Genomic DNA, 22,610 nt, shown 5'->3' with positions numbered 1-22,610 from the left:
CGATGGGCTTCAGGAACGGTTTCAATTCTGGGTTAACGGAGTGTCCGGGAGCCACAGTTTCGGGAATTCCTCCAGTCTCTGTCAGACCATTAAGTCTGGTCCTTCTACATGAATTTGAGTACTGTTCTACATTTTTCTCCTGCTCTGGTCGGTATTCTCTCGTGTTCCCTGTTAGGGCAGTCATTGGTGGTAGCCAGGTCCCATCTAGTTCTTCTGGTCTCAGGTGGGTGGAGTCTCTGGTTCATTTGGTCCTTTAGTCCTTTGGGCTAATATTTTCCTAGTGTCTTTGGTTTTCTTCATTCTTAGAATTGGAGACTTTTGAGTCAAGCAATTCAAGTCTGTAGTTCGTGTTAGCATTTTTTTTTCACCACCTCTTAAACTGCAGTCTTCTGAAATATTACCTGACTGTTTTAGTCACTATGTAACACATGAAATTGGAAAATAATATGAGAAGGAAATGATTACAATTAATTTAGTATGATTAATTAAAATACCAATAAGATTTTTCTATAACTACAAAAATTGTTCTAAATTTCATTTGGAAATATTAAGAGATAAAAATGTGAAAGAATTATTTGGAGTGGGGAAGAACAATGACAAAGAACTAGCTCTATTAGTAATGAAATTCTATTATAAAGCAAAAACAGTTGGCTACAGGATTCCCTGAAGCTACTGCCCTGAGATAATCTTTAAACTTAAACCTTACACCTAAACTATCCCCTGAAGTTGTCTTTAAACCAAACAATAAGTTAACTTATTTAGTAAAAAACATTTTACTTGAACATCGTGCTTTTTTGAAGAACTACCTATATGGGATAAAAGTGACCACAAGAATTTGAAAGGTTAGATGAGAAGCTCAGGGGGCAGTGAGTTTATGTTGATGGTGGAGGAATAATTTGAAAAGGATAGCAAGAATGGTTGCACAATCTGAAGAATGTAATCAACGTAACTGAACTGTACATGCAGAAATTATTGAATTGGTAGATGTTCTGCTGTACACATATTCCCTCTCAAATAAGATTTATATAAAAAATTTGAAAGCTACTCTTCTATGCTGCTTTCCATAGCACTTTACTTTGCATTAATTCCCAAAGCACCAACCTAATTATAAAAAGAAAGTGCCATTTAATACCTGCTAAAATAGAGAAAAATTTTATTAATTTATAATTAAGTTCTTAGACACAAAGTATTTTTTAAAAAGTTGGTGCTCTTGATTAAAAACATAATCAAAATCTTATTTATAATATACAGTTGTTACACAAAACTCTTTCCACTCACTGGTAGTATAAAATTAAACTACATCAAGGGCTGCCCATCACTTTTATCACATATTATTTATTATTAATAACATTAATAACTACCATTTATTATTACTAATTCCTTAGTATAATGTATGGAACTTTAAAAATATTATTTCACTTAATACAACAGCCCTACATTATCATTTTAAAGATAGGAAAACTAAGACTCAGAAAGGTTAAATAATTTACCCATGATCCCACAGCAGGTAAATCCTGCAGAAATACAGAATCCAACCCAGCTCTTTACGACTTTGAAGTCCATGCTCTTACTCATCAAATTATATCACATTGCAAAAATAAAATAAAGCAAAAACAGCTAAAATGATACAGTTTGGGTATAAAATCAGAAATACAGAACAATGGATCAAAGTTGTTGTTGCTATTAGGTGCCCTCAAGTCAATTCATGGATCACAGTAAACCCCAGCCAAAGTCATTGCGGTCGAGTCGATTTTGACTTAGAGCGACCAATAGGGCAGAGCAGAACTGCCCCAGAGGGTTTCCAAGGCTATAAACTTTACAGAAGCAGACTGCTACATCTTTCCCAGGGGCTAGTGGGTTCAAACCGCCGACCTTTCAGTTAGCAGTCAAGTGCTTAACTGCTGTGCCACCAGGGCTCCTGGATCACAGTAGAGTCCCAGAAATAGATCTTAAAAATAGTATTGAATATAGGATAGTTCAAAGCATGATAAAGTAACCGAAGAGATTCATTATTTAATAAAAGTTTACTGGAATAAATTGATTGCTATTTGGAGAAAAGTTAATAAATCTACAAATCCGTGTCACAGTAAATCAAACAAAACTAAGTAGGTCTATTTTACTAACCAAGCATTCAAAAAATTAAAAGAAAAGCAAACTCAGCTCTATTCTAACTACAGTACCAGCTGCTATCAAGTCAATTCCGACTCAGGGCCACCCGACATGTGCCAGAGTAGAACTGTGCTCCACAGGGTTTTCAGCGGCCACGTCTTTTCTTAAGGCGCCTCTTGGTGGACTCAAAAGTCCAACTTTCTGTGAGCAGCCAAGTGTGTTAACTCTTCGCAACACTCAAAAACCAAAAACCAAGCCCACTGCTGTCCAGTCAACTCCAACTCATGGTGATGCTAAAGGACAGAGTAAAACTGCCCCATAGAGTTTCCAAGGCTGTAATCTTTACAGAAGAAGACTGCCACATCTGTTTCCCTCGGAGCAGCTGGTGGGTTCAAACCGCCAACCTTTTGGTTAGCAGCTCAGTGCTTTAACCATGAGGGCTCCTTTTTGTAACAAGGGTTTCTATAATCCCAACTACGGTAGAGTTTAAAAAAAAAAAAAAACAAGGTAAATGGAACCAGTGTCATGAAATAATATATAGAAATTATATGTATATAATTTTATATCTAGAAAACTCGCAAATAGATGAAGTCCAAGGAAATACATACAGGAAATAAACATGTAGAAACGTGTTCAGCCTTGGTAATCATCAAAAAAAGAAAAAAAAGTTATAAAAAGAAAGTACCATTTAATACCTACTAAAATAAAATAAAGAAAAATGATAAAATTCATATTTATACTCCTTATCATATTCCTTACCGGGAAGTATAAAAATCTCTCTATGTTCTTATGTATTAGCTCCCAGAAATATATTAGTATTAAGGAATATTAGGGAAACAATTCAAATAAATGAGAAAAGCTATGTACATAAAGAAGTTTACAGTAAAACTCTTTAAAATAACATTGTTTATACTAAAACCTAAATTGTTCAGTAAAAAATTAGATTGAAATTACATAGAAAGGCTGTGCAAAATATAGATAACTTGACTAAGAAAGTGTGTAAAATTTAATCTGAATGGTACCTACTCAGAGTTTTTTTTTTTTTCCCCCAGTGAGTTACTCACATTAAGTAACCAAGACGAGAATAATTGCTCTAGGCCATGTCTCAAAACCTAGGTTCCCTTCTGCTCCATAGTTTCTGTGAGGACAGAGCTAAATGACTTCTGGAAATGCCTAAGGCAGCTCCGGCTCATCCATTACCTCAACAATTAGTTCTTGTCATTCAAGGCAGTCTGACGAAGGTTGTTGTTAGGTGCCATCTGAGTGGGTCCTGACTCATGATGACCCTATGTATATCAGAATGAAATGTTACCCAGTCCTATGCCATCTTCACAATTATTGCCATGTTTGAGGCCATTGTTGCAGCCACTGCATCAATCCATTTCATGGAGGGTCTCCTTTTTTGCTGACCTCTACTTTACCAAACATGATGTCTTTCTCCAGTGATGGGTCCCTCCTGATGATGCGTCCAAAGTAAGCAAGATAAAGTCTCCCAATGCTACCGAGGAACATTCTGGACATACTTCCTCCGAGACTGATATGTGCATTCTTCTGGAAGTCCATGGTATATTCAATATTCTTTGCCAACATGACAACTTGAATGTGTCAATTCTTCTTAGGTCTTTTTCCGTTATCCAACTTTTACATACTATGAGCTGATTGAAAATATCGTGGCTTGGGTCAAGTGCACCTTAGTTATCAAAGTGACAGCTTTGCTTTTTAAAATTTTAAAGAGGTCTTTTGCCACAGATTTGCCCAATGTAATAAGTTGTTTGATATCTTGACTGCTGCTTCCATGAGCGTTGATGGTTGATACAAGTAGAATGAAATCCTTGACAACTTCAATATCTTCACCATTTATCATAATGTTGTCTATGGGCCCAATGGTGAGGATTTCCATTTTCTTCACATTCAGGTGTAATCCCTGTTGAAGGTCTTTTACCCTCATCAGTAAGTGCTTCAGGTAATCTTCATTTTCAGCAAGCCAAGTTGCGTCATCTGCATTTCATAGGTTGTTAATGAGTATTCCTCCAATCCTGGTGCCATGTTCTTCTTTACATAGTCCAGCTTCTCAGAGTATTTGCTCAGCAGATAGACTGAATAGGTAAGGTGAAAGGATACAAATCTCCTGCACATCTTTTCTAATTTTAAATCTTGTATCCCCTTGTTCTGCCTCTTGATCTTTGTACAGGTTCTGCATGAGCACAATTAAGTAGATCAGCTTATGGTAACTACCACAAAGCTCTAACCAGCTAGGGTAAAGGCCCACAGTTCATCACACAGTCTACACTTTATCCCAGTCTTCCAAAACAACAGAAGATGCTGAAGGAGTTTGAGAACTTTTATAGGTATCCACGTACAATTTCAATATAGGTCTAATTCAAGTTACATAAAGCAATGATGTTCAGACTTTAGCGTGCATCAGAATCACCCAAAGGGCTTGTTGAAACACAGGTTGCTGTCCACCCCACCACCCAATAGAGTTCTGATTCAGTAGGTCTGGGTTGGAGTCCAAGATTTAACATTTCCAAGAGGTTCCCTGGTGATGCCGATGCTGCTGGTCCAGGAAGCACACTTGGAGAACCGCTGAAGGCAGCATTCAGAAACATACCTCCCATTATACCTATCTGACTCCAAATAAGAATGCAGTGTAATGGATTGCTTTTTGTGTGGCCTTTCTAGCCATGGTCTTGTAATTTCCTCCCACATGACTGGGTGGGACTACGTGATAGGGTAATTGTGATCCACTAAGGAGATTCGGGAAACCCTGGTGGCATAGTGGTTAAGTGCTATGGCTGCTAACCAAAGGATCAGCAGTTTGAATCTGCCAGGTGCTCCTTGGAAACTCTATGGGGCAGTTCTACTCTGTCCTATAGACTTGCTAGGAGTCGGAATTGACTTGACAGCAATAGGTTTGGTTTGGGGAAAGGGATTGGTCGGAAATCCTGGTGGTGTAGTGGTTAAGTGCTATGGCTGCTAACCAAAGGACTGGCAGTTCGAATCCACCAGGTACTCTTTGGAAACTCTATGGGGCAGTTCTCCTCTGTCCTGTAGGGTCACTATGAGTCGGAATTGACTCAACGGCAAAGGTTTTTTTTTTTTTTCATGGTAAGGGGATTGGTCAGTTTTGCCATCCCGCTGAGCTTGAAATGAGACACCCCAGAGGTGGGAAAGAGAAGAGCCCACCACCATTAAGGAAGGAGAAATCGGCAGGAGACCCATAGGAGATGGCTCAGCTGGCTTCCCGGTCCACGGAGCAAGAAAGCTGAGTGCCTGTGTGGAGAGACTGAGGGCCAGGGTAACATCTACACCTGACCCATGAATTTGGGACTTGCCAGCCTCCACAACTGCATGAGCCAATTCCTTTATACATTTTGGATCATGAGTTCTATGAGACTTTGTAGCAAATTAGGGAACCCAAAGGCAGGAGGGAGAGTGCTGAGGTGACAGGGAATAGCTGATGTTAGATGATAGAATGGTACAGCAGCTTGGAAAATTTGGACATTTGGGACATCTTTAACCTCTGGCTCATAGGAACCAGCTTTGTGCTGGTCCTTATAAAAGAAATTATTCATTTAGAGAATCAAAAGGAAACAAAGAGAAATGTGAAGAGTGGAAGGTAAACATTTTACCCTTTGGTATTGTCATTTCTTTATATAAATACATTTTTTCCTGAAACATTCACCAAAATGAACCTGAAAACACCCCAACAGACACTCAACTTTAGGGAGGAAAAAAAAGGATGTATTAATAGTAATAATTCAGTACCTACAAAGTATTTAAGGTTTAGAAAAACATTTTCCATTCCCCTTCTCTTTGTTTTCCTTGGGAGAGCCTGGGAACTTTAGAGAAAAAAAAAAAATTCTGTGGTCAAAAGCTTACCTAGAGTCTTTATGGTCTATAATTCTACGAAAAGGCAACACACAGCAAGCAATTGAAGGGCAGAGCCATAACTGCATCCGAGCCAGGGTGAGGATAGCACTGCCAGGGAGAGGGGAGGACAAAGCAGCTTCTCATAGACTGCAGACATCTGTTAAACCAAAAATGGCAATCAGACAACAGAAACTCAGGAGTTATTGCAAAAGAAAACACAGACTCTGGGTCTTCACCTGAACGCTTCATGTCCAAACACAGTTACATGTCTAAACAGCTTGTGGGTGTTAGTTTTTAAATGGTTTGCCCTGAAGCTTTCAGAGAATTGTCCACTGAGGATTCTTTGGGAGATGCAGGATGCGCGAAGGGAAAAAAATCTTGTTACATGATATGGGGCAGTCTAATATGTATTTACAATGTTGAGATTAAATAAGAAGGAATTTTCAACATTCACCTCCTTGAACCGTCATCATGAAGCAAACCACCATGAAAATGTTTAGTGCTTAAGTTAAGGGCAACTGGTAACAGTATAAGGTCCGTTAGAACAAAGTGGTTGCCATATTTTCACAGCAATCTCGCCCGAGGGTATAGCTGAGATTTTACTTTTCACCTATAAAGGTCACAAACTCAAATACCTGTAAGGGCCAAGCTGGTAACCTAAACAGTTAAAGTGAGCAAAATAAAAGAAAAATCAAACTCCAGAAATAGGATCAAACATTATTTTTAATGAACTGTGTGATTCAGACATGTGACATAATACAAGCATGTATGATATTAGAAATTATACACTTGAAACTGAAAAAATACACATAAAAAAAGGAACACTTTATTACTATTAAGTTTTTCTTATAGCTCCTAACATCTTGGATCTAAAACCAAAAACCTAGCACCCTTTCCTGTACCAAAATCTCAGCGTGAGGCCTTGTTTTTAGAACTGCATGCAATGTGTACAGAATTCAGGCCTGGATCCTTGAACGAAGAACAGCAAATTTTTTTTAACTGAGTTTCATCATAGAAAATCACTCCCCTTAAACGCAAACACTTTCAAACAAAGATGAAATTTTTGCATAGTGATTTTTAAATTTAGGGCAATTACTCTGGAAGTATTTGTAGGATTCTGGTGCCCAGTATTACAATACGTAGTTTTTGGTGCTTTCATTTGTAGCTCTCTATTTTTATTCATATTATTGGAATCCCTGGTGACGTAGTGGTTAAGTGCTACAGCTGCAACCAAAGGGATGGCAGTTTGAATCCGCCAGGTGCTCCTTGGAAACTCTATGGGGCAGTTCTACTCTGTCCTATACGGTCGCCATGAGTCAGAATCGACTCAACGGCACTGGGTATTCATATTATTAAGGAGTCCTGGTGGTGCACTAAGGAGCCCTGGTGGCTCAATGTTTAAGCTCTCAGCTGCTCAGGAGAAAGATGTGACAGCCTGTTCCATAAAGATTACAATCTTGGAAACTCTATGGGGCAGTTCTACTCTGCCCTGTGGGGTCACTATGAGTCAGAATCAACTCACTGGGTTTGGTTTGGTATAAGTTGGTGGCACCTTAGTTAAGTGCTTGGCTGTTAAGCAAAAGGTTGGCAGTTGGAACCCACCAGCGGCCCGGCAAGAGAAAGATGTGGCAGTCTGCTTTCATAAAGATTACAGCTTTGAAAACCCTATGAGGCAGTTCTACTCTGTCCTGTAGGGTGCCCATAAGTCAGAATTGACTCAATGGCACACAACAACAACAATTCATATTATTGTTATTAAGAAACGTTAGTTCATTTTTATAAACTATAAAACCAAAGAACCGTTGTTTTAAATTCCACAATTTTGGGAAAGAAGTTAAGGCCATAATTTTTATATCTGGAAACCAATTTCAGCATAGGAAAGTGATCCAGATTATTCCTTGCTGCCCCCCTCAAAAAAATTTGCCCCAAAACACATATTTGCTAGAAATGAGAGAAATCAATCATATAAATGTGGCACTGCTTATGAACACCCTTGTAAAGAAATATCTGCAGTATTTAGATTGGCTGTAATATCAACCAAAAAACCCAAATCTTTGAGCCATTCCTTACTGGTAAACTGAGGCAAAGATTCTCCCTTGGATGATATGTACAGATTGGTTTCTTTTAACAGATTTTATATATATATATATATATATATATATATATATATATATTATATTATATTTAGCCTTTAAACTACATATGGGAGATCAGGGTGTTATGCAAAGCCTTGAACTATCTGAAGTTCAAGTCCTAGTATCCAATTCATGGTGATAATTACTATATTCATTGAATTTTTGCTTTTTCCTTCACTTCTACCAAAAAAAAAAAAAATCCAAAAAACTTTTTTTTTTTTTAAAAGAATTAAAGGAACTCTTTCTTTCCCCACTTTTGGGAGAAAACTGGACCCAAAATATACTTCCCTTCCTTCTGAAATCCAGTGGAAAAACAGCAGCACAAGTACAATGGATAAATGACTACTAACACTTAAACCCTGGAAATTCGGACTTGAGTGCATGTGTGTGTGTTTGTGAAATTGGTTTGTTTTAAAGTGTTGGTAACTAATTCAAAAACTTTTAAAACACTGTGAAGAGCAAATGGTCCACAGCCCATCACTTTGGAACATCTTGCCTCAATCACCTCCCTCTAAGCATCATGAGATTTAAATTCTACCAACATCAGTCTATATTCTTAGTAAAACTAGCAAAGCAAACAGCAAACTCTTTTCAACAAAAAGGCCTCCCCCTTTTTTTTTTGGCTGGGGCTTAGCAGCCTTCTACCAAACTTTGGCCAACTTCCTAGAACACCCAGTTTCTTCCAAAAAGCCTGTTTTTTGTTTTTGCTTTTTATTTTTAATGGCTTCGGTCTCCTAACTTTTTGTCATTCAAAATGTCTTTATACTAATCAAAACAGAGTTCCAAACGGGGATACTCTCTCTTCTAAACTAAGCCTGTAGAGGAAAAAAAATAAATTAAAAAAACTCCTGGGAAGAAAAACTCTCATCCTGTCTCTGTAGCTGGTTTGCGTCATAACTCTTACACATCATTAGCTGTTGTCGAGGCCACCTTGGCTTATGGAGATCACACGCACGAAGGATGCACCAGGGAGTGAAATGCTGCCAGGTCCTGTGTCGTCCTCATGACCTGTTACAGGTCAGATGCTCTGACCCATACGGCTGGCTTTCAGTGGCTGATTTTCACAAGTAGATTGTCAGGCCTTTCTTCCTAGTCTTCTTAGTTTGGAAGCTCCACTGAAACATGTTCAGCATTGTAGCAACATGCAAGGCTCCAATGACACACAGGTGGTGGCTGAGAGTGAAGGGCCTTGGCCCGGAAGCAAACCTAGATCTCCTGCATGGAAGACGTGAATTCCACCGCTGAGCCACCAATGGCCTCCTAACCCTTCCATAAAAAAAAAAAAAAAAAAAAAAAAAAAACTAGTGCCACATGGCAGAAATTCTGCTTGCCTATCTGAGAAGAAATTAGCAATGTCATTCTTCCCTATGAAAAGTGAAAAACCTGCAGATTAAAAATGCTCAAGAAACTATGTCATTTAAAATAAACAACAGATCAAAAAATTTTTAAAGTGGAAATTTTATATGCCATATTCTCTAATCGTTCAATAAAATTACAAATAATAAAAAAGATTTTTAAAAATCATAACAAAAAGGAAATAAACAAAGTGTCCCTAAATAACTGTTGGATCAAAGAAAAAAATCAGAACTGAAATCACAAACCATCTAGAAAGTGATGATATGGAGAAAAATTTTGACCAAAACCAATGGAATATTGACCTAGGAGTTAAAGTAGTCCTCACAAGAAATTCTAGAGGTATAAATGCCTTCATCATTAAATAAAGTTATTTTGTTTTGTTTTTTTTTTTAGTGAAGGAATTATTATTCATAATAAAGAAAAAGAATAAGAACCAAAAAAAAAAAGAAGAGGGTCTTTAAATAAAGATATCCAAAACCAAACCCATTGCCATTGAATTGATACCAACTCACAGGGACCCTACAGGGCAGAGCAGAACTGCCTCATAGGATTTCGAAGGCTGTGATCTTTACAGAAGCAGACTGCCACATCTTTCTCCCCTTGCATGACTGGTGGGTTCAAAATGCCCAGCATTCAGTTAGCAGCCAATCGCTTAACCACTGCACCACTAGGGCTCCTTTAATAACGATAAAATAAACCTGAGATAAATTTAAAAAATAACAGCAAAATATATAAACTCTAAAACTTGTTTTTTGAAAGAACAGTAAAACAGACAAATTCTGATTTTGGTGAAGTAGGACATGGGTAAAGGTTTGAACAAAAATATAAAATCAGAAATAAAGTTGATATCAAAGAGATTAAATTGCAAATGAATATTATATATGCAAGTCCATGTCAACAAATTTAAAAACCTGAAGAAAACAAATGATTTCTTTAAAAAATATAAATTATAAAAATGACTCAAGAAGTAATAGAAAACTTGATTAGTTAAATTTCTAAAAAAGAGAAAAACCTCTGTGCATTGTATCTATATATAATCTATATGAGCATGAAGAAAAGTATGGAAATATACATATATTACAATGCTAACATTGGTTATAGGGGAATGTGGAACAGGAAAAAAGATAGATAAATAAAAAAGGAACTATTAGAAAGCATCAGTGATGGTGGAAAAGTTTTGGAAACATAACAGTGATGGCTACACAACATTATAATTAATGCTTCTGAAATACATACTTAAAATGGTTACGATTGCAAATTTTATGTTGCATGTATTTTACCACAATAAAAAAACTTCTAAGTGTCAATATGATCTTGTATCTGTAAAATTAAATATATGCATAAAAGGTGACAACCAGAGTGTTAATTGTTGTTACCTCAAGATGATGGGATACCCCTGCCTTCTTTGGCACTTGGTGCCTGCAGATACTGGGGGCTGAGGGGGTGTTGGGGAACTGGCTTACTTTTCAAGAGAATCTCCATTCTGCTAAGGAAGTGCAGTTCAAACATTAACATACGTCGGAATCTCCTGAAGGTCTTGTTAAAACAGATTGCTGGGCCTCACCCCTAGAGCTTCTGATTCAGTAGGTGTGAGGCTTTCATTTCCAACAAATTCCCCGTTGACGCTGCTGCTGCCAAAGGGATCACACTTTGAGAACCACTGTTCTAAGGCAACTTTTAATGTTCTAAAAGTTTGAAATCTCTGTGGTTTCCTTTTCCACTCTCGTTTATCCTTATTTATTCCTTTACACTATCATTTTATTGAATTTTTTGAGAATTAAATTTTTAACAACAGACTCTTTTCAAGTTTCTCAAATGTACCTAGAAATGTTCATTGTATTAATAGTAATTACCATGTATTGGCACTTAGCACAAATTAGGTAGTATGTTCAGTAATTTACAATGATCTCATCTAATCTATTACGTACTATTATTAGACCAATTTTACCCCTGAGGGAACTGAATTTAGAGAAGATCCTGTGTGTACTCTTAGTACACTCTACTGTTTCAAAACTACTGGTTACAAAAAACCCAACAAACAAAACTACTCTATTGCAAACTTGGAATATTTGCAACCAGATAAACCATGGTAACATCGTGGTTAAGTGATTGTGAATATCACTTAATAAAACCCATTGCCGTCAAGTCGATTGGATTCGAGCTGCCAACCTTTTGGTTAAGCAGCTCTTAACCACTGCACCGCTAGGGCTCCAAAATATCACTTAAAAATATATATATATCTCTTAAAAAAATAAATTTTTTTTTAATCTCTTAGAGGTGCCCAAATTTTGGATCAAGTAATGTTAATATTTATACAATTCCTAGTACTGGCAATCATAAGGCATTTGCAGATATTTCTAGAATATAAACAGGTCTGGTTGACATATAAGTAAAAGAAGAGCATTTTTTTTAAAGCTCAGCAGTTTTTAAGACCAAACCAAAAAAAAAAATAAATAAATTCGCTGCCATTGAGTCGATTCTGACTCATGGCAACCCAACGTGTGACAGAGTAAAACTGCTCCGTAAGGTTTTCTTAGCTGCAATATTTACAGAAACAGATCACCAGGCCTTTCTCCCCAAGTCCCATTTTATGTTAAGTGGTTGAGTGCAAACCGTTTGCACCACCCAGGGACCTTATTTGTTACAACACAGGCTATGCTGTTGAAACAAAGGTTCCAAAACAAACTAAAAAAACCAAACCTGTTGCCATCGAGTTGATTCCAACTCATAGCGACCCTATAAGACAGAGCAGAACTGCCCCGTAGGGTTTCCAAGGAGCAGCTGGTGGATTTGAACTTCCGACTTTTTGGTTCACAGTCGAGCTCTTAAAGTTTTTTTTTCTCAATCAACTTTCTAGACAAGGGCTACCAGCTCTGCTTTGTGATGTTGTCTAGGCCTCCAGGTTCCTTCTGTCTTGTTGCTCGTGTTTCCCCGGTCTTCGCGGTTGAAGTTAGCTCACCACACAAGTCTGCATTTCAGCCCATCAAAAGGGAGACAGAAAGAAGAGCACACTCTGTCCTTTTAAAGCATGCATTCTCAACAGGGTAATATCGCCCCCAAGGGGGCAAATGCTGGTTTGGGGTAGTTTTAGTCTTTTTATGGATAATGCAGATATACATATACAATGCATAAACAGACATAACAGTATTTATTTGTGGTTATTAAAATTTCAAGGGTGTGGGCAATTAGCAAAAAAAAAAAAAAAGTCTAAAAATGCTCCTTGCAGGAAAGATAATGAAGAAAAGATTGAGAAATTCTTTTTTAAAGGCAAGAGCCACAAGTTACACATACCCCTTCTGCTGCCAAGAACTTAGAAAGATAAACCCACCTGCCAGGGAAGCTAAGAAATAGATCTCAGGCAGTTCTACTCTGTCCTACAGGGTCGCTGTGAGTCAGAATCAACTTGAAGGCAACAGGTTTGGTTTGGTTGGGTGGGTGGCCACTTGCGCAGCTTAGACTGAGTTTCAGTTAGCCTTTTTCATAGGGCTGCTTGTGTGTCCTCACAACATGACAGTCGTTTCCCTCAGAGCAGACAATCCAAGAAATCACGATAGAAGCAGCAATATATCTTATGACCAAGCCTTGGAATTTGCACACTGTCACTTCTACTATATTGGATGGGTATACAGACCAACCCTGATACACTGGGTGGGGGAGGAGGGGGACTACACAGCGTGTGTACCAAGAGGTTAGGCTCACTAAGGAGTGCCTAGATGACACAGTCAATTAAGTGCTTGACTACTAGCCGAAAGGCTGGTGATTTGAACCTACCCAGAGGTACCTTGGAAGAATGGCTTGGTGATCTGCTTCCAAAAGGTCACAGCTTTGAAGACCCTATGGAGCACTTCTATTCTACACACATGGGGTCATCATGAGTTGGAATCCACTCAAAGGCAACTAATAACAACAATCTTTATTGTAGAAAACTAAGCAATGCAAAATATTCTTGCCTCTAGGAACATGGTGCAATGGTTAAGCACTTGGCTTGAACCCACCCAGCAGCCTGAGCGAGAAAGACCTGGCATCTGCTCCTATAAAGACTGCTGTTGTTAGGTGCATTGAGTAGATTTTCTACCCATGTGACAGAGTAGGATTGCCATATGGGGTATCCTAGCCTGTAATCTTTACGGGCAGTCTATGGTATATTCAATATTCTTCACCAACACCATAGGCATCGATTCTTCTTCAGTCTTCCTTATTCACTGTCCCTCTTTTGCACGCATATGAAGCAATTGAAAATATCATGGCTTGGGTTAGGTGCACCTTAGTTCCCACAATAACATCTTTGCTTTTTAATACTTTAAAGAGGTCTTTTGCAGTAGATTAGCCCAATGTACCATGGACTGCCGAAAGAAGAAACAAATCTGTTTTGGAAAAAGTACAGCCAGAATGCTCCTTAGAAGCAAGAATGGCAAGGCTTCGTCTCACATACTTTGGATATGTTATCAGGAGGGACCAGTCGCTGGAGAAAGACATCATGCTTGGTAAAGTAGGAGGTCATCAAAAAAGAGGAAGACCCTCAACAAGACGGACTGACACAGTGGCTGCAAGAACGGGCTCATGCATAATTATTGTGAGGATGGTGCAGGACCGGGCAGCATTTCGTTGTCTTACACAGGATTGCCATGAATCGGAACCAACCTAACAACAATAGCAACAAACTTTATGGGAGCAGATTGCCAGGTCTTTCTTCCATGGAGTCGTCTAGAAAACCCTATGGGACAGTTCTACTCTGTCACATGGAGTCGCTATGGGTTGAAAATCAACTCAACAGCACCTAATAACAACAGGCATGTAAATTCTATATGGTGGAGGTTCAATTTACTTTCCTCTTTCACTGTGGAAGAGGCCACTTCTATCTTCATTTGCATATTCATTTAAATATTCCTAATCAATAAAATTGTCTGTTCTTTGGATTCTCCCTTTGAACTGCTGTAACGTCATGCCAGGTCCCTCATTTAATTAATGAATTAAATAAAATCTTTAAACGTGCGCATTTTATATCTCTATGAAAATCATGATTTTACTTGTTCTTGAAAGTTGGCATTTAAATATATATATATGTATTTTCCACTCTCAACTCTTTTTAGCTACTAATGCTTTTTTGCCTTTAAAAATAAAATTATGCACAAACTAGTTATTCAGACAGAACTTTGAGGATGTGACGGAGAACAAAAACTAGCATCAGACAGCTTTAATTGACATTGTCAAGACTTCCAGTTATCAGGAATGCATTTTTTTATTGCCTTAACCTGTAGTGCGTAGAAAATGCATCAATTTCCTGAAGAGCATTAGTGTTTTTATAAGAATTTTCATGTAATTATTGCAATCGTGATCAAATAAGGAACATTTCCTGCTTGAAACTGTATTGATTACAATGCTGTGTGAGATGTTTCACCTTTTTCAGGCACTGTATAATTCTATCGTAATAAACTGGCAGGTATCTTTGTAAATATAAATAGTGCATCTTCGATTATGTACACTGTATACAGCCTTTACCAATGTGTTTAACAAGGACCATAATTAACGTCACTTAGCAAATTGTGACAAAAAAAAAAGCCGTGACTTATTTGATGTGATTGGCTTTTTTTTTTTTAATAATTTTTATTGAGCTTTAAGTGAACGTTTACAAATCAAGTCAGTCTCTCACATATAAGCTTATACACACCTTACTCCATACTCCCACTTACTCTTCCCCTAATGAGTCAGCCCCTCCAGTCTCTCCTTTCGTGACCATTTTGCCAGTTTCTAACCGTCTCTACCCTCCTATCTCCCCTCCAGACAGGAGATGCCAACACAGTCTCGATGTCCACCTGATACAAGTAGCTCACTCTTCATCAGCATCTCTCTCCAACCCATTGTCCAGTCCCTTCCATGTCTGAAGAGTTGTCTTAGGGAATGGTTCCTGTCCTGGGCCAACAGAAGGTTTGGGGACCATGACCGCCAGGATTCCTCTAGTCTCAGTCAGACCATTAAGTCTGGTCTTTTTATGAGAAATTGGGGTCTGCATCCCACTGATCTCCTGCTCCCTGAGGGGTTCTCTGTTGTGGTCCCTGTCAGGGCAGTCATCGGTTGTGGCCGGACACCATCTAGTTCTTCTGGTCTCAGGATGATGTAAGTCTCTGGTTCATGTGGCCCTTTCTGTCTCTTGGGCTCATTGTTATCGTGTGACCTTGGTGTTCTTCATTCTCCTTTGATCCAGGTAGGTTGAGACCAACTGATGCATCTTAGATGGCCGCTCGTTTAAAAAAAAAAAAAAAAAATTTTTTTTTTTCTTTGGATGGCTGCTTGTTAGCATTTAAGACCCCAGACGTCACATTTCAAAGTGGGATATAGAATGTTTTCATAATAGAATTATTTTGCCAATTGACTTAGAAGTCCCCTTCAGCCATAGTCCCCAAACCCCCACCCTTGCTCCGCTGACCTTTGAAGCATTCAGTTTATCCCGGAAACTTTTTTGCTTTTGGTCCAGTCCAGTTGAGCTGACCTTCTGTGTATTGAGTATTGTCCCTCCCTTCACCTAAAGTAGTTCTTATCTACTAACTAAGCAGTAAATAACCCTCTCCCCCCTCCCTCCCTCCCCCCCCGCCTTAACCACAAAAGTATGTGTTCTTCTCAGGTTATACTATTTCTCAAGATCTTATAATAGTGGTCTTATATAATATTTGTCCTTTTGCCTCTAATTTCACTCAGCATAATGCCTTCCAGGTTCCTCCAAGTTATGAAATATTTCACAGATTCCTCACTGTTCTTTATCGATGCGTAGTATTTCATTGTGTGAATATACCACAATTTATTTAACCATTCATCCGTTGATGGACACCTTGGTTGCTTCCAGCTTTTTGCTATTGTAAACAGAGCTGCAATGAACATGGGTGTGCATACATCTGTTCATGTGAAGGCGGTTATTTCTCTAGGGTATATTCCAAGAACTGGGGTTTCTGGGTTGTATGGTAGTAGTATTTCTAACTTTTTAAGAAAACACCAGATAGATTTCCAAAGTGGTTGTACCATTTTACATTCCCACCAGCAGTGTATAAGAGTTCCAATCTCTCCGCGGCCTCTCCAACATTTATTATTTTGTGTTTTTTGGATTAATGCCAGCCTTGTTGGAGTGAGATGGAATCTCATCGTAGTTTTAATTTGCATTTCTCTAATGGCTAATGATCGAGAGCATTTTCTCATGTATCTGTTAACTGCCTGAATATCTTCTTTAGTGAAGTATGTGTTCATATCCTTTGCCCAATTCTTGATTGGGTTGTCTTTTTGTGGTTGAGTTTTAACAGAATCATATAGATTTTAGAGATCAGGCACTGGTCAGAGATGTCATAGCTGAAAATTCTTTCCCAATCTGTAGGTGGTCTTTTTACTCTTTTGGTGAAGTCTTTAGATGAGCATAGGTGTTTGATTTTTAGCAGCTCCCAGTTACCTGGTTTCTCTTCGTCATTTTTGGTAATGTTTTGTATTCTGTTTATGCCTTGTATTAGGGCTCCTAACGTTGTCCCTATTTTTTCTTCCATGATCTTTATCGTTTTAGTCTTTATGTTTAGGTCTTTGATCCACTTGGAGTTAGTTTTTGTGCATGGTGTGAGGTATGGGTCCTGTTTCATTTTTTTGCAAATGGATATCCAGTTATGCCAGCACCATTTGTTAAAAAGACTATCTTTTCCCCAATTAACTGACCCTGGGCTTTGTCAAATATCAGCTGCTCATATGTGGATGGATTTATCTCTGGGTTCTCAATTCTGTTCCATTGGTCTATGTGCCTGTTATTGTACCAGTACCAGGCTGTTTTGACTACTGTGGCTGTATAATAGGTTCTAAAATCAGGTAGAGTGAGGCCTCCCACTTTCTTCTTCTTTTTCAGTAATGCTTTACTTATCTGAGGCTTCTTTCCCTTCCATATGAAGTTGGTGATTTGTTTCTCCATCACATTAAAAAATGTCATTGGAATTTGGATCAGAAGTGCATTGTATGTATAGATGGCTTTTGGTAGAATAGACATTTTTACTATGTTAAGTCTTCCTATCCATGAGCAAGGTATGTTTTTCCACTTAAGTAGGTCCTTTTTAGTTTCTTGTACTAGTACTTTGTAGTTTTCTTTACATAGGTCTTTTACATCTTTGGTAAGATTTATTCCTAAGTATTTTATCTTCTTGGGGGCTACTGTGAATGGTATTGATTTGGTGATTTCCTCTTCAATGTTCTTTTTGTTGATGTAGAGGAATCCAAGTGATTTTTGTATGTTTATCTTATAACCTGAGACTCTGCCAAACTCTTCTATTAGTTTCAGTAGTTTTCTGGAGGATTCCTTAGGGTTTTCTGTGTATAAGATCATGTCATCTGGAAATAGAGATAATTTTACTTCCACTTTGCCAATCCTGATGCCCTTTATTTCTTTGTCTAGCCTAATTGCTCTGGCTAGGACCTCTAGCACAATGTTGAATAAGAGCGGTGATAAAGGGCATCCTTGTCTGGTTCCCATTCTCAAGGGAAATGCTTTCAGGCTCTCTCCATTTAGAATGATGTTGGCTGTTGGCTTTGTATAAAAAAGATGCCCTTTATTATGCTGAGGAATTTTCCTTCAATTCCTATTTTGCTGAGAGTTTTTATCATACATGGGTGTTGGACTTTGTCAAATGCCTTTTCTGCATCAATTGATAAGATCATGTGGTTTTTGTCTTTTGTTTTATTTATGTGGTGGATTACATTAATGGTTTTTCTAATATTAAACCAGCCTTGCATACCTGGTATAAATCCCACTTGGTCATGGTGGATTATTTTTTTGATATGTTGTTGAATTCTATTGGCTAGAATTTTGTTGAGGATTTTTGCATCTATGTTCATGAGGGATATAGGTCTGTAATTTTCTTTTTTTGTGATGTCTTTACTTGGTTTTGGAATCAGGGATATGGTGGCTTCATAGAATGAGTTAGGCAATATTCTGTCATTTTCTACGCTTTGAAATACTTTTAGTAGTAGTGGTGTTAACTCTTCTCTGAAAGTTTGGTAGAACTCTGCAGTAAAGCCATCCGGGCCAGGGCTTTTTTTTTGTTGGGAGTTTTTTGATTACCGTTTCAATCTTTTTTTTTGTTATGGGTCTATTTAGTTGTTCTACTTCTGATTGTGTTAGTTTAGGTAGGTAGTGTTTTTCTAGGAATTCATCCATTTCTTCTAGGTTTACAAATTTGTTACAGTACAATTTTTCGTAATAATCTGATATGATTCTTTTAATTTCAGTTGGGTCTGTTGTGATGTGGCCCATCTCGTTTCTTATTCGGGTTATTTGTTTCCTTTCCTGTATTTCTTTCGTCAGTCTGGCCAATGGTTTATCAATTTTGTTAATTTTTTCAAAGAACCAGCTTTTGGCTTTGTTAATTCTTTCAATTCTTTTTCTGTTCTCGAATTTCTTTATTCCCTCCTTAATGTCTTCTATAACCCAGTCTTTTTTCAGCAGGGTATTTTTCAGTTTCCAAGTATTTGATTTCTTTTCCCTAATTTTTCTGTTATTGATTTCCACTGGCTTGTTTTTATGTGATGCCAAGAATGAACCTGTTTTAACAGCTATAGCCAATGGTACTGATCTATCTATCCAATGTTGTCTTTATTTTATTTGATTGGGGTTTGATGGTATTGCATTGTCAGACTTGGAAAGCTAAAGAAACAAAATGGCTTTAGTTAAAGACTGGCCTTTAGCTAAAGACTGGCCTTATTAACAGACAGCTTTCCTAACAAGTGATTATTAATGTTTACAAGTGTTAACATCTGTTTCAGGAACATGGCAATATGTTTACATATAAGTTTTGTTTACTTCAGTGATACTTCTAAGTTGATTTGTTTAAATAAATTCAGCAAATGGATAGCATTGTTTCTATCTGCTTTAATATGGGGATAAATGACAGCCAAAGTGCCAGGAATAGATTTCTTCAAATGACTGTATTCTATTAGTTTTACATAGGTGTTTCCTAAATAGATCCAAGATTTCTAAGTTGCCGGCACTTTGTGAAGGCATTATAAAGGAGAAATTGATAGTGAGTATGTACTTTTGGAATGTGCAAAAAGGTCTATGCTCAAAAAATCTAACTGAACTCTCTCCATTCTACCTCACTATTTCTTTATCTTAGAACTCCGTTTCATGTCAGATGTTGGACTTTATTCCTCCGGCCCACTAAGACCTTCAGTATATCCTGCCTGAATTTAAAGACCATCTCAAGAACAGATTTGATACGTTGAATACAAATGATCGAAGACCAGACCAGCTGTGGAATGACATCAAGGACATCATACATGAAGAAAGTAAGACGCCATTAAAAAAACAGGAGAGAAAGAAAAGACCTAAGTGGATATCAGAAGAGACTCTGAAACTTGCTATTGAACATTGAGTAGCTAAAGCAAAAGGAAAAAATGAGGAAGTAAAAAAGCTGAACAGAAGATTTCAAAGGGCGGCTCAAGAAGACAAAGTATTATGATGACATGTGAAAAGACCTGGAGATAGAAAACCAAAAGGGAAGAACACTCAGCATTTCTCAAGCTGAAAGAACTAACGAAAAAATTCAAGCCCTGAGTTGCAACATTGAAGGATTCTACAGGGAAATGTTAAACGATGCAGGAAGCATCAAAAGAAGATGGAAGGAATACACAGAGTCACCATACCGAGAAGAATTGGTCGATGTTCAACCATTTCAGGAAGTAACATATGATCAGTAATAGATGATACTGAAGGACGAAGTCGAAGCTGCACTGAAGGCATTGGTGGAAAACAAGTCTCCAGGAATTGATAGAATACCAACTGAGATGTTTCAACAAATGCATGCAGTGCTGGAAGTGCTCACACGTCTATGCCAAGAAATTTGGAATACAGCCACTTGGCCAATCGACTGGAAGAGATCCCTATTTATGCCTATTGCCAAGAAAGGTGATCCCACCAAATGTGGAAATTATTGAAAAAATATCATTAATACCACATGGAAGCAACATTTTGCTGAAGACCATTTAAAAGCAGCTGCAGCAGTATATTGATAGGAAACTGCCAGAAATTCAAGCCAGATTTAAAAGAGAACATGGAACCAGGGATATCATCGTTGATGTCAGATGGATTCTGGCTGAAAGCAGAGAATACAAGAAAGATGTTTACCTTGTGTTTCACTGACTATGCTAAGGCATTCGACGGTATGGATCATAACAAATTACAAATAACATTAAGGAGAATGGGAATTTCAGAACACTTAATTGTCCTCATGAGGAATCTGTATATGGATCAAGAGGCATTCATTAGAACAGAACAAGAGGATACTGTGATTGGTTTAGTCAGGAAAGGTGTGTGTCAGGGTTGTATGCTTTCACCATACCTATTCAGTCTGTATGCTGAGCAAATAATCTGAGAACATGGGCTATACAAAGAAGAACGGTGCATCCGGTTTGGAGGAAGACTCACTAACAACCTATATTATGCATATGACACAACCTGGGTTGCTGAAAGTAAAGATGACTTGAAGCACTTACTGATGAAGATCAAAGACCACAGCCTTCAGTATGGATTACACCTCAATGTAAAGAAAAGAAAAACCCTCACAACTGGACCAATAAGCAACATCATGATAAGCAAAGACTGAGGTTGTCAAGGATTTCATTTTATTGGCTCCACAATCAACACCCATGGAAGTAAAAAAAAAAAAAAAGAAATCAAAAGACGCATTGCACTGGGCAAATTGGCTGCAAAAGACCTCTTTAAGGCGTTTAAAAGCAAAGATGTCACCTTGAGAACTGAGGGGTGCCTGACCCAAGCTATGGTGTTTTCAATCACCTTACATGCATGCAAAAGGTGAATAAGGAAGACCGAAGAAGAATTGACACCTTTGAATAGGGGTATTGGCGAAGAATGTTGAATATACCACAGACTGCCAAAAGAACGAACAAAATCTGTCTTGGAAGAAGGACAACCAGAAAGCTCCTTAGAAGCAAGGATGGCGAGACTGCATCTCACATCTTTGGATATGTTATCAGGAGGGATCAGTCCCTGGAGAAGGACATCAGGCTTGGTAAGGTAGAGGGTCAGCGAAAAAGAGAAAGACCGTCAACGAAATGGATTGACACAGTGCCTGCAACAATGGGCTCAAGCACAGCAACAATTGTCAGGATGATGCTTGACCAGGCAGTGTTTCGTTCGGTTGCGCTTATGGTCACTATGAGTCGCAACAGACTCGACAATACCTGACAACAACAACTATCTCTCCATTCAACCAGCTACTACAGGTGGTAGTAGATGGGCAGAGACACCATCTTTTGACAAGGGAAGTATTGGGGGGGGGGAAACACATTGCTGAGTTGAGATGGAGATCCCTCTGTCCTTCCTGTCTGGCTCAAGAGCTACGGGGTAGATTTTACGTTTTATGAGGCAGCAGCTATGTGAGTGATAAAATTAATGTACTTATTCTCTTTCATATTCATGAAATGCAAATCTTTTGCACAATGAAGTGTCATTGTCCAATACTCTTTACTGTTCCATAAGATTTCTGTAAGACATTAAAGCTTTTTCTGGCATCTGAACAGAGGAACTGGCTTTCATCATCAACTCAGAGGGCACTAAAATCAAGATTGACACAACTACATTGATTTTAGTGCCCTCGGCCACTAGTACAATGGAGGAGGGAGCTACTTGGTGGCTGAATAGATGCTTCCTGAACTGTAAGAAGGAAGGAAACTGACCCCTTCAGGCATTGTCAGGCCTGGAGGGGAAACTTGTTCCTAGAAGCAAATAAGACTGCCTAGAGAAACCACTTGAAAGTCTACTGTCTTAGGCATCTAGTGCTGCTATAACAGAAATACCACAAGTGGATGGCTTTAACAAAGTTTATTCTCTCACAGTCCAGTAGGCTAGAAGTCCGAATTCAGGGCACTGGCCCCAGGGGAAGGTTTTCTCTCTCTGTTGGCTCTGGAGGAAGTTCCTTGGGATGCATCAGTCTTCCCTTGGTCTGAGAGCATCTCAGCACAGGAACCTCAGGTCCAAAGGATGTGGTCTACTCCTAGCACTGCTTTCTTGGTGTTATGAGGTCCCCATGTCTCTCTGCTCACCTCTCTCTTTTATAGCTCAAGAGAGATTGGCTTAAGACGCTATCTAATCTTGTAGATCTCATCAAT

The 22,610-nt window shown here is 38.3% G+C and overlaps 1 long non-coding RNA gene across 1 annotated transcript in view; it reads right to left on the bottom strand.

The window, feature by feature from the left end:
• Nucleotides 1-22,610, bottom strand: part of LOC104846213 (uncharacterized) — a 73,468-nt gene that overhangs the window by 25,302 nt on the left and 25,556 nt on the right. The window contains exon 2 of the long non-coding RNA XR_775819.2: nt 5,992-6,139. This is a non-coding gene — a long non-coding RNA (uncharacterized LOC104846213). The remainder of the gene's footprint in view (nt 1-5,991; nt 6,140-22,610) is intronic.

This window comes from Loxodonta africana, chromosome 15 (genome assembly GCF_030014295.1).
Source record: "Loxodonta africana isolate mLoxAfr1 chromosome 15, mLoxAfr1.hap2, whole genome shotgun sequence".
Taxonomy (NCBI): Eukaryota; Metazoa; Chordata; class Mammalia; order Proboscidea; family Elephantidae; genus Loxodonta; species Loxodonta africana.
This window is presented reverse-complemented; position numbering and strand designations above follow the sequence as displayed.